Source organism: Hevea brasiliensis, chromosome 17 (genome assembly GCF_030052815.1).
Source record: "Hevea brasiliensis isolate MT/VB/25A 57/8 chromosome 17, ASM3005281v1, whole genome shotgun sequence".
NCBI lineage: Eukaryota > Viridiplantae > Streptophyta > Magnoliopsida > Malpighiales > Euphorbiaceae > Hevea > Hevea brasiliensis.
Window position 1 is genome coordinate 4,128,857 of NC_079509.1, and position 14,952 is coordinate 4,143,808.

The following is a 14,952-nucleotide window of genomic DNA, read 5'->3' on the forward strand; positions in this document are numbered from 1 at the left end:
AACATTTAAAGCAGGGTATTGGATACACAAAGGCTGTTAGTTTAGATCAGGAGCAGCTAACTCTTTCAAAGTTCTAGCAGCCATGGTTTCGTTTTCGAAATTTGACTCTAAATTCGAATCCGAACTTAGCTCCTTTGGAGATTGGACTGCTTCAGATGTACTCGAGATCTGCCTAGCTTGCTTAGCCAATTTTCTCAACCGTTTAGCTGTTTTTTCTACTTCTGAATCAAAGATCAACTCACCAGATTGAGAAATCCTTGTCATAAACAAAGAAAAATCAAAGTAAAAACAGAAAAATGCCTCAAAACCCTAGAAAACAATCGAATTTGGCCTCCAGAGGATGGGGCCAAAAATTCCTATGGATTAATTGGTCTTGATCAGAGCATCGTTTCCTTCAAAATAGGTATAGGCCGCCCTCCAAATTCAACCAAAATTCTTAATGAACAGTAACACCATAATTTTTAAATTTTTTTTCTTTCTTTTTTTTTTCAAAAACCTAAAAATAGCAACACTTTACAAACAAAATTAATAACAGAATACCCTAACACCAAAAACACAAAAATCAATAAATTTCAGTCCTCGTCAACGGCGCCAAAATTCTTGATGGATGTCGAATCCACCATAAATTAAATTAACTAAAATTACCAGTAATTAAATATTTTTTGTAGCAAGTGATAAATCCAGGTCGAATCCTAGAGACTGAATTATTAAATTTTCGTGCACTTGTGTGTAATGGAAAACGAAAGAAACAAAGATTGGGGGGGGGGGGGGTTTGTTACACAAAATCAGAAGAAATCAGAAATTCAAGAACTAAATATGAAAATCTCAATTTAAACAAACTTCAGTCCAAGGTAATTCTTATTCCAATGCATCGATTTGATTATAGACAAAAGAAATACAATTATATCTTATTGAATACTTAACGTAGATTTACCAAATAGGGAGGTAAACCTCTGACTTCCCTATACTCATCAATTCGAGCCCAGCACTCTTATTGACTCTAATTATTAACTAAGTTGGTATTAAGCAATCCTTATCAAATTAATAACTGCTTTAAGAAAATGAAGTAGTTAAGCTGAACAATAATTTATGAAGCATAAATTATTTAATCCACCCTATTGTTTCCTTAGGTTATTATCGAAAACTTGGATCATAATCAATAAAACCTAATTGCTACTCATGTTCAATCTTACACAATAATTAAGAATTATAAAGATGAACTAGCAATTGATCAAATCAAATAATTAACTAATAGGCTTTTTTAGTAAATCATTCAATAGATCAAAAACAATTAAATCAGAAAACAATAGATATTCAAAAAGATATAAATTAAATTAAGAATCTGGTCTCACAAATCACACATAAGAACTTGAATCCCTTGAACTGAATTAAAAACTTAGCCACTCATGTTCATGGCTTACAAAATAAAATAAAGAAATCTAAAGAAGAATTTTAAAAGACGAATGGAGAGGCTGTTGAACGGTGTTTATGGAGAATGAAGGTCTGAATTGGCATGCTCTTAGCTGCTGCCCAAAGACGTATTTATAGTTAAAAACCTAACCCAAAGATAGGAACTAAACTAGGAAAAGTTTTGAAATTCAGAAGACAGATTTTCAGTCTGCATTCACGTCTCTGGAATCAAGGCCGATTTTTAGCGACTTTCTTTCCAAATCTGCCTCTGCCCTCTTCAGGAAAGTTGTAGCCCTATTTCTTAGCTTTCCAAAGGGTACTAATTCACCCAAATCCGAGGTTTACAGCTCAAGTTATGGCCCAAAAACTGGGACTGGTTCAAACAAACGGTCCAGCCCATTGTGACGACTTCATTGCCGTTTGACCATTAAATGGCCTCATCTCGCATCCAACCCTTCATAAAAGTTGTAGAGGTGGCTCTTAAGGTTCAATTTGGCTTAGGCTTGCTTCATTTGGATGTCTGAAACTCCAGATACAAAATAAATACCGAAACTGGTCGTGACACATCAAGCCTAGGCTTTTGCAATAAATGTCAACCTTGGAGACCGATTTGAGCTTTGGTCATTCTTTATCATTTGAAGTGCTCTATCTTAGCTTTTCAATGGATTAAACAGCACTCAGTTTGGAGACCCACAACTTTAAAAACACCTGAAAAATACAGCAAATGTCAAATGCTGAAAATTTCTCCATTTAACACAATTATTCCACAACTATCTAAAAATATGCCTAAATGATAAATATATTTTAACCAACAGAATTAAACATAAAAACACACTAAAAACACTAAATGTGATGGGATTAAATTTAATAAATTATGTACTTATCATAGAATCTAAATAAATCAAGCTATTCGTGAGTTATTTGAGATTTGATTTGGCTCGTTTAGAAAATGAGTTAAGGTCGAGCTCAATTTGTAAACTCGTTTAATAAATGAGCCAAATTCTTAAATGTATTTAACTCGTTAAATCTCGTGAGGTGACTCATTTATGAGTTCGTAAATATGCTTACTTATAAAAATGTTTATATTAGTTATTATACTTTATTATTTTATAAATATTTGTTATTTAATTTATGAATGTTCTAAAAATATTATTGTTTAAAACTGTAACATAATCAATATGGTAAATATATTTTATTAAATATAGTTATTTTTACTTTAAATTTAATTTTTTATGAAAATTAAGTTATTTTTTTACATAAGAACTAATTAAAATGATATTGTTTGAACTTCATGACTATATACCTAAAACTTAGTCTATAAATGAGTTGAGTTACTCGCGAGTTGTTATTGACTTAGATAAAACTTGGCTTGGCACGGCTACTTTAGAATTTATTTTTTAAACGAGTCAAGCTTAAACTTACCGATTTTCGACTCGAGCTCGACATGATTTGAGCTTGAGTTTAGAAAATTTTTGATAAATCAAGTCTGAACTCTTCAAAATTTGACTTTGCTTAATTCGTTTACACCTTTATAAGGTTTCATAGCAATTTAAAAGTAAAAGAAAAAATATTGGCATATATATATTTTTTTTTTCAAAAAGAACTTTTTAGCAGAAATTAAAACATGATTATATTAATTTGGCCTTTTTTCTAAAAGGTGACAAATTAAGAGGGGGCGAGAAATAAAATATTTATCAAAAAGAGTGAAATTTGTTGATTTGGAGGAGAGAAGGCCGTAGCTATCCAAAGAAATTTTTTTAAAAAATTACTGTTTATTTGAAAAGTTAAAAAACAATAAAAAAAGCACTTGAACGCAACCATGGCCAGCATCTAGATGGTGGATGGTAGCCGAGAACAGTTGGATACCCTTGGTAGCGCCTACCTAAACCAAACTAGTTTTTTGGCCTAACACTGCTGTGGCTCTCATAAGTTCTCTAAGGAACAAACTCATGCAATTCGTGACCACAATAGGTGTTTTTCCCAGTTTTCTGTTCACAAAATTATCCAGATGTCAAATAAATTTACAATACAAATATAACCGGTCATGCAAACGGGAGATATGCCCTTCGATCCGTTTCAAGTTTCCCAGCAAGTGCCAGCAACAATGTTGTTTTCCCTGGCACCTGGAGGACCACATTGAGCAATAATTAAAGCAAAGGCTGCCATAAGAATTAAAAAAAAAAAAAAAAAAAAAAAAAAAAAAAAAAAAAACAAAAAAAATGTTCCAAGGAAACCTTGATGGTCTGGCACTTCTTTTTTTTTCACCTGCTTGCAGTTGATTAATTATATTATTCTAGTTCCCAAAACAAACAATATATAAAAGGTCATAAAAAAGTACAAATCAAAAGGGAAAATAAAAATGAAAAAAGAAAAGCACCTCTATTGTGTTTAGAGTAGCATTAAGCAGAGTACAAATCAAGACCTTTATTCTTCACAATCTTTGAGCTCGCACTGGCTCAATTTTCTGCCTCCGCTATGCAGAAAAGTTGAGGCTCTCTTGATCTTCTTAATTGGATTCAAAGAAACTCAGCATTTCCTTCCTCTGTCCAAAGGGAAGAAGGGATCGATGGCAGCATCATACACGCATCTATATTATTGTGCTTGCGATGTGTACGTGGTCCATGGGCTGTGGGTCTCTGTTTTTAAGTTGCATGAGTTAGTAGATAAAATTTTATTGGTTTGACACACCACATTATATACATAAGCTGCTATATCAAGAACATGGTATACCAACCGCTAAACATAAAACCGCATGCCAAAGATAAACGGATGGAGAATATCCACCTTTCTTTTGATGATGGATTAGCCCTCCATTTTACGTAAGTACTTGCAAATTTCTCTTTTATCATAATTACATAAATAAAATTTTATTTCATTTTTCATAATTCATTATATATATGAGCATTCAAATATATATATATATATATATTTGAAAATATGTCTCTATTAAATTAATATATATTAAAATTTATACAGACATTTCCTCCAGTGTTTTTTTTTTTTTTTAAAAAATACTGGGTTGAGTACACAGATCTTCTGCATTGCATCTTTCAGGCTGAGATGAGGAGCATTTTATCTTAATAAAAAGAAAGGGGAGAAAAATGGATGCATCTGACTAATTATCTTGTAATGAATGGCCTCAATATGAAGGATAATGCAATCTTCTGTGAGTTACAGGGTATATCCTTTGGCTGGAAAGGGTGCTGATTAAGCGGATTGGCTACGGTACTGTTCTATTGATGACAGTTTTGAGGCTGCAAAGTGCTTCACATACAGCAATTTGTCTTTAATATCTAATTAAAGCTGAAAAACAAAAAGGCAATGACTTCTTCAGTAAAAATGATACTTGGTTAATTTTGCCTTTGCGCAATATTCTGGTTTCTGGCAGCTTTCCTTACTATTTCACTTCTGCCCACTGGGAGGACAGAGGGGCTCTTCTAGGGGCTGTATTTATGGTCGTTTTCCGGGTCACATCCCCTGCTCAAGCGTATGCTTCTATTGATCTTTCAGTTCTTGCTTTTCTTTTTGGAACGCTGGTGGTAAGTCTATCTTAAAAGAGCAGATGCATTTGAGTACGTGTGAAAGTTGCTGTCATGGAGCCGCGGAGCTAAGATTTAATTTTTCGGGTTTGCTTGGTATCTCCCATTGCAAGTGCTTTTTTCACTAATGACACCCCTTGCATTGTCTTGACTGAAGTACCGGTGCTGAAAATTGCAAGACGAAATAATCTCGCTCCTCACTCTTTCTTACTTACTGTGGCCTCAAGTGCAGACATTGGATCTTCAGCAACTCCAATTGGCAACCCTCAAAATCTGATTAAAGCTGTAAACGGAAAGATTTATTTTGGGACTTTCTTAGGCGGAATCTTACCTGCAGCATTTATAGGCTTCTTTTTGAATTCTATGCATCCCCTATGCATCTTCTGGAGACAGCTTTCTTCTCATAACGGTGGAGAACTTGCATATGGAGATACGATTTATCACAGGTTATCCCCCAGCTAAATACCACGATTCAAATGCCTACATTTTCAAGAAACATGCCTTGGATTGGGTAAGTAAATGAGTTCTCCCTGTGGTTGAAATTTGACCCCTAAAGGGGATTTTAGGCACCAAATTTATGTCAGTCAGAGTGACGTAATTCCCAATGTTGGGTTGGAACCCCCAGGAAATTCAAAATGGAGAAGCCTATTGTGGAAATCCTGTGTTTACCTAATAACCATAGGGATGATGATTGCTTTAATTTTGGGTATGAACATGTCATGGACTGCAATAACGGCTGCACTTGCTCTCTCATGGTTCTGGATTTCAAGGATGCACAACCATGCCTGGAGAAGGTAAAATCACCCCACATGATCCATCTATTATTACTGTATATGTATTTGTTTGTTAAATCACTGAACCTTGGACGTTATTCCTCCACTTCTTTGAACAGGTATCCTATATATTCACTTCTAGTTTTCTTATGTGGGATGTTCATGACAATCGATGGCTTCAAGAAAGCTGGAATTCCAAGCTATTTATGGGAGATGATGGAGCCCTATGCACAAATTGACCATGCCAAAGGGATAGCAGTTCTTGCATTCCTCATCCTTATTCTACCTCAAGCTCAAATGTAACAACTGGTAATATCCGTCGAATTCTTAGCCTTAATACAAGCCTTATGGTCATGTAAAAAATGTTTAAATTATGTCAGTTGTCTCGCTGGGGTAAAGGACGGCATCATTAGCGTTAAGTATTTCTCCTTTGCTTGTGAAGAAGGCATGGTTGATTCGAGCATGAGTCGGCTCTGTGTCTGGTAACCTCTCAGTACTTGTGGGTTCAGCTGCCAATATGGTAGTTTGTGAGAAGGCTAGTGGTGCCACTGCCACGACCCTTGGTTATATAATTTATCTTCCTGGAGCCATCTCAAATTTGGTGTCCCTACTACTGTTGTGGTCATTGCTGTTGGCTTCACACTTGTTAGATGGTACATACTCCTAGGGATGGCAATGGTTTGTCAATTTTATATCCGAGCTGACTGAGCTTGAATGGCATATGATTGAGCTAGAAATTACGTGTTGAGTAATCATTACTTAAATTAATTTACATAAATTATTAATTAATATAAAATATATATTTTTATAATAATATGTATAAATATTCATAAATATTACATTTGAAATAAAATTTAAATATATTTTATAAAATTATTAAAATTTTAGAATATAAATTATTTATAAAATATATTTTTATATAAATTATTAATTAAATTATATAAAGATAAATGAGTTTCGCTAATATTCAAATAATAATAATAAAATTTAGGAAGAATTCGAATAATTTGAAGAAAATTTTAGTTGAATTTTTAATGAATTTAAATATTAAAATTATAAATGATTTTTATAAGTTCTTTATCCATTATCATCCTTACATATTACATAGTAAGCTGATGGGGTTTAAAGTTTAAGAAGGTCTAAACTGGTCTCCATGTCCTCTAATTTCAATTTGGATTAAATTTTAATTTTGATAAATCTAAAGGTTTATTTTTTCAAGAAAAATTCAATTTGACTATGATCGAACCTACCCACCATTCCAATCCAATTGAAAATTATTCATCATTTATGAACCGATCCTAACTTTGAATCAATCCCTAGCTGAGTGTAATACGCTTATTTTTTCTCATATCAAATTTTTTTTAATCTTTTGAAATTCAATTCAACTCTATTAATGATATTTGATTTAAGTAAATAATAAAATCGATTTGAATTCCATTATTTATAATGATTGAAAAGTTACTTTCCTACTTTTATTAATTATTTATGAAATTATAAATTTATCTATTTTATTTAAATTAATTGAATGTCGCAAAATCAACTCATAATTAGTATAATTTATATTTTTTAACCTTAAAAATTAAAATAAATAAATTTTAACAATTATATATATATATATATATATATATATATATATAGCAAATGATTTTTATTTTTTAACTTTTTTTTTGTTTTTAACTTTTTAATGGTGGAGTAGATTGATTTTAATTTTTTCTCATTATAAACTTTTAATTCTATTTTTAATTATTATTGACAATAGAATGATAGCCACATAAAGATAGAAAACTAAAGAATGTTTATAATATTTCATATGGTCCTCAATTTGTGCAAAACTTCAGATTTAAATTTGATTATTCATCGTGATGCAATTAAAACCCTGGATATCTATGAAATTTTGACATCTATAACCTGAAATCAGAGAGGAGATTGAGGCGAGCTGGAGTATATTCTCGCCAAAGAACCGTAGAAGTAAAATATTAGGGAATTGATATGAAATCAAAAAGATATAAAACTAGAAGAGTGAGAGAGATAAAAATGTTGAACCGGTGAATGTTAAATAGGCTTTGAGAATCACTATTAATTACCCTCATTAAATTATTATAAAGTTATGACAATATACTTAAAGAATACAATAAAATCTAAAATCTGTAAATGGTAACTTCTGAAAATTTCCCTTAAAAACTTTTTGTGCGAACAGAATTTAGAAAGATTAGAAGAAAAGAAAAAAAAAATAGAAGTAGTATATATGAATTGAATAACTCATCCATATTTATAGAGAATGAAAAGTCATGACATCTTTTTAGACATATACATCTATCTATTTCCAACAGATACGATTGTTTATTTTAAATTAATATATCTTGTAATAGATGTAACTATATTCGTTTATTAACAGACACATTTGTTATAACACCTCTCCTAATAGCCGTAACTATTTGTATATAATAGATATGTATGTTTATTAATAGATACATCTATTTGTTAATAAATACATCTATTCGTAACTTTTTTATGAAAAATTAAAATACAATAATTATTTTATTTTACACACATATATGTCAAGTGCTATCATATAATAATATATATTTATTTAAATATATATATATATATATATATATATATATATATATATATAATTCTATATATTTTATTCTTTCCCCTTCTTCTCTTTTTAATATTTTAATAATGTCAAAATTTTTTCTCCTTTTATTATCTAATAATAAAAAAAAAGGCATACTCAGACATGGTAATAATCTTAATTTGTGAATAAAACAAAGTGCGGGACCTCGGATAATACTTGAATTCCTGCAACATGATCATAAAGTTACTGTCAAGTTTTTTTTTTTTTTTTTTTTTGGCCCAGAGCCTCTAATGATTAAGTTTAGTCTAATGGTTATGTATTTATTGGAGATTATTTCATGAGTACAAGATTTATATATTAAAAAACACTGAAAGATGACGAGCCTCTCCTCTTTATGTTAGGATTTGCCTCTTTTCATTTTTCACTTGTTTAGAAATATGGTGATTTAAGCCTGGCGACATCTTCTGATTGGTGGAGTATGTATGTGTGTGTGTATATATATATATATATATATATATTTTTTTTTTTTTTTTTTTTTTTGTCGAAACATAAAGATTTCATTGTAGGATAAAATGCCTAAAGTCCAGTATGATAATAAGGGCAAATTTAAACAAAGCGCTTAACTTACTACCAAGTTCAAAGGTTTGTAAATAGATTAAAACTAAATAAGGATATGCATACAAGGGGCCCAAAAAGCCATCTAGAGAACTAAAACACTAAAGAGACTGAAGCCCTAACTTAAGGGAGCCTAGTTTCGAAAAGTAAGATCTGAACAAGTCACGAGGTCTCATTCAACAGATCAAAAAGAAAGCTTCTACTGTGCCCAACAAGCCAAGAGGACTCCTGAAATAGCGACAGCAAAGATCCGTTCAAGACACCAAGGATCTATCGTTGAAAGCCCCATTACCATAAGAAGCCATGGAAGCAATGAATCGACACCAAAACAACATAGGACAATGGTAGTGGAGTTTTTCAGCATCCCACTCGCGCCTTCTAGCCATCTCCAATTCACACACCACAAGCAACAACCACTAAAACAAAACTGATTCCCGCGTCGTGCAAGAATAGAGAAGCACACGCAAACTCATAATGCTTCCATATCACCATAATCACTAGAAAACACATGCAATTACAAATTCAAACTAGTTAGATTAAATGAAAACTCTCGTTGATGTAAGATTTAGACCTGTAAAAGAACCAAAAACTATATGCACAATGTAATCTAAAATGGGGGAAAGAGGAGACTCACTATTGGGTGAAGGAGGAGGAGGAGATTCGCAAGCTAGCAGAAGGAAGAGATGAAGTCCTAGAATAAAAAAACAAAAAAATGCAAAGAGAAATTTCACTCTAAGGTTTAGGGAGAGACCGACAAAATGCCAAAAATATTTGCAGCGTCCGAGATATTTGTATTACATATCGTATCTAGAATATCTTTAACCCATGATTCATTTATTGTGAAGTGTTCATGCCACATTAATGATCAGTATCAATATGTCAAACTTGATAATCGGTTGTCTACAGTTGGATGAGTTTTCAAATTGAACTTACATTTACCTACTATATCTACCAAGTCAATAACCGGATATAACTGTCAACATCACTATGAAGCAATTGGAGTAAGAGATGCCAAATTAGATGGAATCCCGTTCAATTCTTTTGTCGTAAAACTTTTAAGTCCGACGTCAATATTAAAATATTGTCTTTCCTTTTTTGGCTACTGGTATTTAGATCCGTTTGGTGAGGTTTGAGATCGTAATTTTTTGTTTGGTTCCCGAGACAATCAGAGAAAAGAAAAGAGAATGAAAATGTTGACTGAGTGAAAGTCACTGTGTGCTGGTCTAAGTTTGTAATTGCCTAAGTTGTAGAAAATCTGAAGTCTGAAATTGATATTCGGAGTTATGTTTATCACAGGAGCGAATATGGAGGTATGCTAGTGACCGTAAAGTGAATTGATTTATGGTGACGGCATGCACTTTGAAGAATATGGCCTTTTCGTAGTTGAAGTGACATGGGTGTTCGTGGGTTTGGCTGTGAAGCAATTAAGCTTACGACCCAGAGTTTTGTGGGAAATTATACAATACTCTGGTGTACCATGTCATGACATCCAACCAACAATAATACGACACATCATATATATTATTTGATAAAAAATTATTTTATTTTTATTATAAATTTTTGACACACCTTTTTATAGTTGATGTGTTGTTATCTGTTTGATATAGTATACCAAATCATGCCTATAATGTGGTGCACTGGGACTACACAATAATTTCCCAAGTTTTGGAGCCTTATAAGGATTCATAATTCTTGAAACCAGTGGATTGAGGTTTTTTCAATCGAGTTTTATCTTTTTTCTTCCTAACGTTCAATAAATCCCAGTTATAGTTGATGTTCTGTACATGGCTACCTTCATTTGGATAACTTAGCCAAAGTTGTTATTACAATAAGGTAAATGAAAATACTGTGACATGGATACAAATGCTTGTGTTTGTGTAAGGGTTTGAGGAAGAGTAGAAATTGTAAAAAATTATCGCAAATGTTTCTGCTGAAATGCTTTGGTTTCTTTTATGTGTACTTTGTGATGTTGACATAGTTTTAGTGATTAAGTTTCGTTTGGCGATTAAGTTTCGTTTCTTAGGTGAATTAAACATGGAGCTCTTATTTATTTCTGCAGGTTTTATCTACTGAATCTTGGTCAAATTCTTCCTTAAAATCTTGAAAAGTAGTTGTGAATTTCTAGAAAATCTTTCTGTAGGTGTTGTGCATGGGGGCGATAACTTCTTACAAAGATTTTTTTGGATAGTTTTTGATGTTGGGAATCGAATTAATTTAGGACAACTTGCCATAGAGTTACTGTAAGTCCTAAATTTCAGAAAACATGCCTTCATGATGGGGTAAATCATCATCCAACGAAGTGAAGAAGAAAGCAAGCAAGGAAAGTTTCATTGACACATTACACCAAAGGTTTAAGAGTCGAGTTGAAAACAAACTAAATGGCAGATCAGGAGGTTCTCGAAGACGTTGCAGTGACACAGTTTCAGAGAAAGGTTCTCAATCTCAAGCAGAATCAAGATCTCCATCACCTTCCAAACATGTTTCAAGTGTTGGCATAGTTGACTACTTGCTGTAATTTCCATATTAGTTTCACAATTATAGGAGACTGATCTGATTTGATTTCGTAATTATAGGAGTTTGATTAAGTGAGTTGATTAGGTGACAGATATTGTATAGATGTATATTTAATTTCCTAGAATAGTATTATTTCCTTTTCTTTTATGATGTAATAGTATCTATATATAATACAACCTAAATTTTTTTTCCAGAATTCTATTGTTTACATGGTATCAGAGCAATTCGATCCTAAAAGCTGCTCAACACGAATTGAATCCCATATCTGAACCACTATCGTAATTTCCTTGTTTACTAATTGAAATGGCAGAAATCACTCCCACTATACCTGTTACACAGAATAGCTCAGTTCCACCTATTATCATTCACCAGGATAATGCTGTGTTTCCAACTCGTATCATATTGGATGATACCAATTATCCATTATGGTCTCAACTTATGGAGATGCGTATTGGTGCTCGCAATAAGGCTGGATATCTCACTGGAGAAACCAAAAAACCCCCACCTGAAGATCCCAATTTTGGAACGTGGATTACTGAAAATCATAGAGTCAAAAGCTGGCTCATCGACTCAATGAGTCCATCACTAATGCAGCGATTTATTTGACTTTCCACAGCCAATGAAATATGGGAGGCTGTGTCAAGAACCTTCTATGATGGCACAGATGAAACCTGTCTCTTTGAACTGAATCGAAAATCTTTTTCTAACACACAAAATGGTAGACCCTTGTCAATGTACTATAATGAACTTGTTGTTATTTTTCAGGAAATTGATCACAGGACTACATCTCAGGAAAAAACTATTGAAGGGGTGGTTCAGTTGCATTCTACAATGAGTAGGCTTCGAGTTCATATTTTTCTAAGTGGACTTGATCCTGAATTTGATCAGGTTCGTGGAGAAATTTTGCGAAAAGATCCAAAACTCGACCTGGAGAACACATATGCGCATGTAAGGCGAGAGTATCAACAAAGATAGACAATGGGAAGCTCTCGACCAATTTCTGAAAGCTCAGTTATGTTATCAAACCGAACTCAACAAGGAACATCTGGTTCATCAAAAAATCCTAGAAAATCTAACAATCTTAAATATAGTCATTGTGGTGAACCAAGTCACTCGAAGCAGCGCTGTTACGAACTCATAGGCTATTTCGAATGGTGGGACTTCTCAAAAAAACCAAGTAAAAAAATTGCTGGAAAGGCTATGGTGACATCCATAGAGGATACCCAGCTGAATGTGGAAGATAAATTACAGCCACAACCCATGGCAAATGTTGCTTACCTAGGTATTGTTGGAATAACAAATGTGTTCTCTGCGATTTCTAAAAATAGTCCTTGGATTATTGATACAGGTGCATCCGATCATATGACCAAAAACTCTAGCCAAATACAATTTATTCGTCCATGTCACCAATCAGTTATCTCTACAGCTAACGGTAGCACTTCTCCTATTACTGGAGAAGGTTCTGTCAAATTGTCTAGTACTCTCACACTAGATACAGTCCTTATTGTTCCATCTCTTGAATATAATCTTTTATCTGTTAGTCAAATCACCTCCACTCTTGCTTGTACTGTAACCTTTTGGCCCCTTTTTTGTGTTTTTTAGGACATTCTGACTCGGAAGATTCTTGGTTATGGTGTTAAACGGGGCAAACTTTATTACTTGGAACTTACAAAGAATGGAGGATAGAAATTCAGTCATACGTACCAAACTAGTAGTGAAGAAAATGCTCGAGCAATTATATGGTTATGGCATCGAAGATTGGGACATCTTTCTTTTGGTTATCTCAAAAAATTAAGACCACATCTTTTTACAGATTTAAGTGTTTCGAATTTTCATTGTGATATTTGTGAAATGGCCAAAGGTCATCGTGTTCCTTATTTACCAAGTTCAAATAAAAGTTCAGAACCTTTTGAGGTTATACACTCTGATGTTTGGGGTCCTGCAAAAATTCCTTCTATATCTAAAGCTCGTTATTTTTATTTTGTTACATTCATTGATGAATGCACTAGAATGACGTGGGTATCTCTACTTCACAAAAAGAATGATGTTTGTAAAGCATTTCAGGAATTTCATAGCATGGCAGGCACTCAATATCAGAAGCAGATTCGTGTTTGGCAAACTGACAATGGGATGGAATTTTTAGATGCATCGCTCGGACGATTTCTATGTGACCGTGGGATACGACACCAGACTTCTTACACATATACTCCATAACAAAATGGCTTAGCAGAGAGAAAGAATAGACAAATAATGGAAGTGGTTCGTGCCTCACTTTTTGGCATGAATATGCCATGATTCTATTGGGGAGAACCTGTGAAATCTACCACATATCTAATCAATCGGATACCTTCACGAGTGATAGATTTTCAAACTCCTCAACAAAAGATGCGATCATTGTGTTCTGTTACTCATCTTTCGAACCTCGAAGCTAGGGTCTTTGGTTGTACAGTTTATGTTCACATTCCCAAAACTTTAAGAAATAAACTTGATCCATGTGCAAAAAGATGTGTCTTTGTTGGCTATTCTGAATTTCAGAAAGGATATCAGTGCTATGATCCTCAAACTCTGAGATTACATGTGACCTTGGATGCCTCTTTTCATGAATCTGAACCATACTATTCAGGGAGAGTTGCTACATGTAACACCCCTATTTGCATAGCCTGGTATATTTCACTATTCCAGTGACCGGTGTCGGTCCGAAAAATTAAGAAAATTAGAACCACATTTAAGACAACTAGATAAGCCCTAAACACAAATAATTAGTAATTGTTAATTAGTTAAGTATAAATAAGAAAAACAGAACATAAGAAGTTAAACGAGCTGAGAGTCACAGCGATGGATGACCTTCTCGAAAAAGATTGTAAAGTCGATTTAAACTCAAATTTCAAACCGTAAAATGTGACGCTGCAGTCCTTAGGACCATTGTGAACACAGTGGAAAAAAGAAAATCATAAAAAAGAATTATTCAGCCAGTCAAATAATTAGGTCAGAGATCTGGAAGAAATATTGAATTATTTGCAAACCAGGTCGAATTGGAGAGGGGCAATTTGGTCAATTCACCCCTAGAGGTGATTCATGGCCTAACTGTCTAATAAAATTTGATTAATGAAAATTTTGAAATAGAAAATTAAATTAAAGAAACAAGAAAAAATAAAGGAAAAAGAAAAATAGAGAATATTAGAATTTTTGACATCATCAAAGTTCATAAGCATGATGCAATAATGTTTAATATTAAATAATTTAATTTGTGGGATAATTATGGCATAAAGGAGTTAAAAAATTAAAAGAAAAACATAATTTCCTTTCTTTCTTCTTCCTTGTCGTGGCCATCCTCTCTCCTCTCCCTCTCTTTTTATTTTTTCCACCATTAAAGTTTATATTTAAGCTTCTAAAACCATAAATTACACTATAAATTTCCTAGTTCCTCATGTTAAACCTTGTCTTTGAGTCTTGAAAAGAAGATTGGAGCAAGAAAGAAAAGGAAAAATTGAAGAAATAAAGACTTGGAAAATCTAACAAA

The 14,952-nt window shown here is 32.9% G+C and overlaps 1 pseudogene; it reads left to right on the top strand.

The window, feature by feature from the left end:
• Positions 1 to 4,539: 4,539 nt before the first annotated feature.
• On the top strand, positions 4,540 to 11,433 carry LOC131175485 (silicon efflux transporter LSI2-like; annotated as a pseudogene).
• The last annotated feature ends 3,519 nt before the right edge of the window (positions 11,434 to 14,952 follow it).